Below are 6486 nucleotides of genomic sequence, written 5' to 3'. Positions count from 1 at the left end.
TGCCCAAGATCCTGAGAGGAGAATGGAGGAGAAGGGATTGCGGCGTGGTCAACCCCCTGGGGGGTGATTTCTCGCTTTCTGTCTCTCTCTGTCTTTCTGGAGAGCGCACGCGCCCTATAGCAAAAACCTCTCCAAAAAATAAAAAAATTAAAAAAAGAGGTGGGGGGACGAGCGAGTGAGCGAGAGGGGGACGAGCAGGTGGTGTAATGCTGCATGGCTGGATTCCCATGCGGTTGACCATGGTTTGTGTCCCAGATCCTGGGGCTTAAAACTCACGCCGGGTGCATGTGTGTGTATGCCCCAAATCCCAAGAAGAGAATGGAGGGAAAGGGATTGTGGTGGGGACATTCCCCTTGGGGGGGGTGATTTCTTACTTCCTGTCTCTCTGTCTCTCCAGCAAGCACATGCACCCTACAGCAAAAATCTCTCTCAAAACAAACAAACAAAAATACAGGTGGGGGGCAGTAGGTGGCGTGGTGGTTAGGGCACGAGATCTCACACGGCAGACTCTCTGGTTCAAATTCCAGACCCAGCGGCCTGAAAAACATGCCAGGCGCATGTGCATGTGTGTCCAAAATCCCACCCCTTCTGAGGTGGAGCACATGTGCCCTATGGCAAAAACAAAAACAAAAACAAAAACAAAAACAAAAACAAAACATAAAAAGAGAGAGAGAAGCAGAGGTGGGAACCTGAGTGATCCAGAAAAAAAAGGCGAAGGACAGACAGATGGACACAGGCAGAGGCTGCCTTCTTGATGGCTTTCCAGTCCGTCCGTCCCTAGGTCCAGGCTCACGCAGTCTCCGTGTGCCCTCACAGAGAGCTTCCTGATTTCTCACGCTAAAGCCTCTTTGGAAGCTGCCTCCAGCAGGTGTCTGCTAATGGCCGGGAGGGACCTGGCTGAGACAAGCCAAGGGTGTCGGTGAAGGGAGGGGTTTTGGACTCGGCTAGTCACGCTGTCAGGCGGTACCTGGACTGCTTTCTGGCTGGGCAGAGCCACAACCCAGGAGCCTGGGTGCCTGACCTCATTCTCATCCTAACAGCCTCTTGGTGAGGAGGTCCAGAGGGCTGGACCCTGTGGGAGGCCACACCCTCCTGTCAGTCGGCTGGGATTCTGCCTCCTGGCCGCCTGGAAGCCCAGCCCTCCTTGCCCGACTCACCAGACACCTTGGCGGGTATGCCTCCCCAACATCCGGGCCTCCCTGGACCCCCGTCCTCTGCGTCTTGCTGGTGCCCAACGCTGGGCAGTCCGTGCGTGCGTGCTTTCACTCTGCTGAACATAGCCAGAGACTCCCAGCGCGGGGCTGATGGTGCCCACTGCAAACCCGGGCTGGTCCTAGAGCCCGCCCTCTCCACACCCCCATCCCCGTGGACACAGCTCGCTGCTCCTGGACAGCCCCAACTGCATGTCGCAGTGCCTTTGACTCTTCTGAGTCTTCCCTTCCACTCCCAGAGAAGGTGTAGCCTACACCCACCCCTTCTCACCTGGGCCTCCCATCCTCTGGACTTTCCTTCCCACTCTCTCCACCTCGCCACACGGGCTCCCCTCCCACAGGGTGACTGATTCGGCCCCCTTTGGAGTGGTTTTCCGTGAGTCTTCCTATAATTTACTACAAATTTGACTCTGGAAATTCTAATGTGTTATATTGGCATATGTTCCCTGCAAAATGTTTAGGCTTTTTTTTTTTTTTAAGTGCTAACTTTGAGAAATGACTTTTAATTCTGATTTCAAAACTTTAACTCTCATCCTCCCCTCTTCATCAAGTCTTGGCAGCTATGACAGGTCAAGCTTGCCCCAGGCAAACGCAGCAACTGCTGTGCTCCGTGGGATTGATGCCACACACACTATTTGTGGACCCCACGGCAGGTGTGGATCCAGTCACATCCCCTGTCCAAGCCTCCACTTCTCCGTCTGTAAAAGGTAGGTGTGAGGCCATGAGGTGATGCGTTAAGTCCACACACATACTTAGTAACGACTGTACGCTGTGAATAAAATCGATCTCACGTCCCTTTCAAGTAATCACACAGATATTTCACTACAAACCATGGGGAGGTTCGTATGTAGGCGTACATTGGGGGACCTGGCCTGCCAGGGAGACAGGGCTGATCTCTTTTTTTTTTTTTTGGAGAGGTTTTTGCTATAGGGCGTGTGCGCTCGCCAGACAGAGAGAGACATAGAGACAGGAAAGTGAGAAATCACCCCCCAAGGGGATGATCTGCAATCCCTCCTCTTCCATTCTCCTCTCGGGATCTTGGGCATGCACGCACACGTGCCCGGCGTGGGTTTTAAGCCACCGGGTCCGGGACACGAACCGCGGTCAACTACGTGGGAGTCCAGCAACATAGCCATTACGCTAACTGCTGGTCCCCCATCAGGGCTGATCTCAACAACGAGTAGGAAAGAAGGAAAGGGAATTGCCTGGTGAGAGCCCTGAGGTAGGAGAGAACAGACCTGTTCTACTTTGGCAGAAGCACTGCGAGGTTGGCGAGGCCTGCAGGCATTTTCTTATTATTCTCGGGTCCCTGGGAAGCTTCTAGGGTTACTAAGGGCAGTGACATGACCAGGTTTCTATTTTAAGGACCAAGGGGTGGTCAGATGTAAATCTGAGAAATTTCTAGAAACTTAAGTTTTCAATTTTAAAAAACTGGTTTTCCTTGGGGCCAGCAGATGGTGTAGTGGTTAAGGCACTGAACTCCCACATGTTCAACTGTGGTTGAGTCCCAGACCTGGTGGCTTGCAATTCAACTGGGGACCGGGGGCGTGGTGGCTTGAAATTCACATGGGGAACGTGTGCGTGCAATCCCAAGATCCTGAGAGGAGAATGGAGGAGAAGGGATTGTGGCATGGCCCTCCCCATTGGGGGGGATGATTTCTCGCTTTCTGTCTCTCTGGGGAGTACGTGTGCCCTATAGCAAATAAATCTCCCTCTCAAAAAAAAAAAAAAGTTTTCTTTAGTCACGACAGAGAATGAATATGCACACACATGAGAGTGAGAGAAAGAGGAACACCTCCTGGGAATCTGGTCCCACTGTGATCCCTCCCTCCACCCTCCAGCCCATTGGGTCTGGGGGCCTGAGCACACGCCTGGCGTATTTCTGGCTGACTGGGGCTGGGAACTGAAACCTCAGTCACTGTGTCGGCTGCAGCTTCCCTTGAGCAGTGAATTACCGCCGTCCCACAGAGCGGTCCCTAGGAATCTAATATCTAATCACCCCGTTTCCAGGGAAGAAACTACGGCTAGCTAGAGGGGCCAATTCACCTGCCCACGTTTATGCACCCATCCGTGGTCCATGGTCAAGCCCATCTTCCTAATCACGACAGAGCTCGGCTCGGGGTACTCAGGACTGAGCCTGCCCCCGCACACGTTCCGCGCAGCTGTCCGGGGCAGGGCCGGGCCCAGAGAGTCCTCTGGAGTGTCTCAGCGAGCTACCACCAACCTGTGCCTCCAGTCACGTGCCTGCTGACAGCGTTGGTGGCCACGATCAGAGGTGGGAGGCAGGGAAAGCAGCAGAGAGCCTTACACAACTGTCAGCAGAGGAGCTTCCTTGCCCGGAAGCAGGTCCAGAATTCCCCTGGGCGATAACCACCTGTGGTCAACTGTACCTGAAAAATACAGCTCCTTAGTGGCTATGAGTTAACAAGAAATGCGACCATCTACAGAAAGAAGCACACTTGCACTATTTCATTTCATGTCAGATCCGGAGGCCCTTAAAGAAGGGAGTCCTGGGAACCAGCAGTTAGCGTAATGGCTATGTCGCTGGACTCCCACGTAGTCGACCGCGGTTCGTGTCCCGAACCCGGTGGCTTAAACTCACACTGGGCGTGTGTGTGTACACACCCCAGATCCCGAGAGGAGAATGGAGGAGAAGGGATTGCGGCATGGTCGTTCCCCCTCAGGGGTGATTTCTCACTTTCTGTCTCTCTAGTGAGCACATGTGCCCTACAGCAAAAACCTCTCAAAAAAAAAAAAAAAAAAAAGAAGGGAGTCCTAATGTCCTTATTTCCCACACAGAGAAACTGAGGTACCGGGGAAGGAAAAAATGTTGTCCACAGTTACTTAGTGAGTTACTGCAGAGGCGGGGAATTCAGATACTCGTGCTCCTTGTCAAGCACCCTATACAGCCCCAAGATGGGATAGTTCAATGAGCGTTAAGAGAGTGGTATGCTCTCGAACCAGCAGTTGGCGTAATGGCTATGTCGCTGGACTCCCACGTGGTCGACCGTGGTTCGCGTCCCGGACCCGGTGACTTAAAACTCACGCCGGGCGCGTGTGCGTGTGTGCCCAAGATCCCGAGAGGAGAATGGAGGAGAAGGGATTGCGGCGTGACCATCCCCCCTGGGGGGTGATTTCTCGCTTTCTGTCTCTCTGTCTCTCTCTGTCTGTCTGGCGAGCGCACGCGCCCTACAGTGAAAATCTCTCAAAAAAAAAAAAAAAAAAAGAGAGTGGTGTGACTGCTAAATCCCGGTTTGTTTGGTTTTTGGTATAAGGCACGAGCACTTGCTGGGGAGAGGGGGAGAGAGAGAGAAGTCACCCCGCATGGGGATGGCCATACCACAATTCTCTTCTCCATTCTCTTCAGGTGTTGGGCATATATGCGCACACACCTGACTTGATTTTCTTTTTTTAAATAAATTAATTTTTTTTAACAGAGGTTTTTGCTATAGGGTGCATGCACCCAGTGGGGAGACAGAAAGAGACGGAAAGCAAGAAAGCAAGAAATCACCCCCCAGGAGGAATGGCCACACTGCAATCCCTTCTCTTCCATTCTTCTTGGGATTTTGGGCATGGGCACACACACACACAGACACACGCACACACGCACATGTCTGCTGTGAGTTTTAAGCTGCCGGGTCTGGGACTCCAACCATAGCTGATGATAAGAGAGTCCAGCAACATAACCACTATGCCATCTGCTGATCCCCCAACTTGATTCTCAAGGGCTGGGTCCAGGATTCAAACCATAGCGGGTCATGCGGGATCCAGCTGCCTGAATTTCCTCACCATGTGCTGGTTCCTTGATTGCTAAATTCTGAAAGAAGTTATCAGCAGACCTACTTTTATGAAAGGGGCTGCAGGAGGGAATCCCTTAAAAGTCCCTCAACTGGGACCAGCAGTTAGCGTAATAGCTATGTCGCTAGACTCCCATGTAGTTGATTGTGGTTTGCATCCCGGACCCGGTAGCTTAAAACTCACGCTGGGTGCATGTGTGTGCGTGCCCAAGATCCAAGAGGAGAATGGAGGAGAAGGGATTGCGGAGTGGCCATCCCCTGTGGGGGGTAATTTCTCGCTGTTTCTCTGTCTCTCTCTGTCGGGCAAGCGCACGTGCCCTATAGCGAAAACCTCGCCAGAAAAAAAAGACTCTCAACTGGGGTGGCTGGTAGGCATGAGGTAGTTAGGGCTCTGGACTCCAACATAGCTGATCACAGTTTGAGTCTCAGACCTGGCAGCTTGCTTTTTCTCACTTTCTCCCCTTCTCTCTCTGTCTCTTTCTGACCAAATTTAAAAGTAATAATAATAATAAATAAAATTAAATACTTTTTTTTCTTAAGAGGTTTTTTTTTGCCTTAGGGCAGCGTGTGCACTCACTGGACAGAGAGACAGAGACAGTGAGAGGGAAAGCGAGAAACCACCACCAAGGGGGGATGGCCACGTTGCACTCCCTTCTCCATTCTCCTTTCGCGATCTTGGGCACTCACGCACACGCGCCCGGGGCGTGTTTCAAGCCACCATCCGGGACTTGAACCTCAGTCCACCATGTGGAAGTCCAGCGACGTAACCACTACGCCGTCTGCTGACTCCAATAAGTAGTTCTTTAAAAAGCAGTCCCTGGAGTCCTGCCCCCGGTGAAATGCTCTGTTAGCATGTCTTTCTCATGCAAAGGCCTGAAAAGCCTAGGGCTAAAGTGTCCTGGCTGTGTGCGACTGGAAAAGTGGCTGGCAGGCGACCTGTGCGTTCACTTTACAAATGAGAAGGGCCGGCTGGACTCTGAGGAAAAGGTCACAGGACAGAGGTAAGTCGGGCGCTGGCTGCGCGCGCGAGTCCTCCGGAGCCTCAGCTCGGGTCTCACCTGCTTAAGCGTGGGCTAACCGGCTGGTCCCACGTAGCAGACGCGTCGCCCGGTTGCTGAGGAACCAAGCGCCGCCACTCGGTTGCTAAGGGGAAGTCAGGAGGAAAACATCCTGGGTGAAAGTTGGTGGGTCACGTGACCACATCCTAACACCAACCAGCCGTACAGAAAACAAACGTTCTTCCAATCATCACTTTCTATGGGCGGGGATAGTCCTAGACCCACCCCTTCCCACCCTTATTTGAGTAATTGACTCGCCTACTACCCAGTAACAGTATGTATTCTTAGATTGACCAATATATACATGAATCAAAATGCAGAGAGTCCCGTTCGGAGGCGGGTTAGGGGAGGTGCCGCTACGCCTGACGGGGACTCCAGTGACCTAGCTCTCTCCTCGACCCAATCAGACGCCGTGGGGTG

The 6486-nt window shown here is 52.7% G+C and overlaps 1 protein-coding gene across 1 annotated transcript in view; it reads right to left on the bottom strand.

Moving 5' to 3' along the window:
• The window catches only part of DRC3 (dynein regulatory complex subunit 3), a 51161-nt gene extending 45005 nt beyond the window's left edge, over positions 1 to 6156 (bottom strand). Inside the window, exons 1-2 of the mRNA XM_006161667.3 lie at positions 6067 to 6156; positions 3436 to 3601 (exon numbers count right to left, since the gene is read on the bottom strand). The gene's annotated coding sequence lies outside the window, so the exon portion shown is untranslated. The remainder of the gene's footprint in view (positions 1 to 3435; positions 3602 to 6066) is intronic.
• Between the last annotated feature and the right edge of the window lie 330 nt (positions 6157 to 6486).

The sequence above is a fragment of the Tupaia chinensis genome, unplaced genomic scaffold (genome assembly GCF_000334495.1).
Source record: "Tupaia chinensis unplaced genomic scaffold, TupChi_1.0 Scaffold138725_1, whole genome shotgun sequence".
Classification (NCBI taxonomy): domain Eukaryota; kingdom Metazoa; phylum Chordata; class Mammalia; order Scandentia; family Tupaiidae; genus Tupaia; species Tupaia belangeri.
Note: the sequence above shows the minus strand (reverse complement) of the source record. Positions and strands in the feature narration are given on the sequence as shown.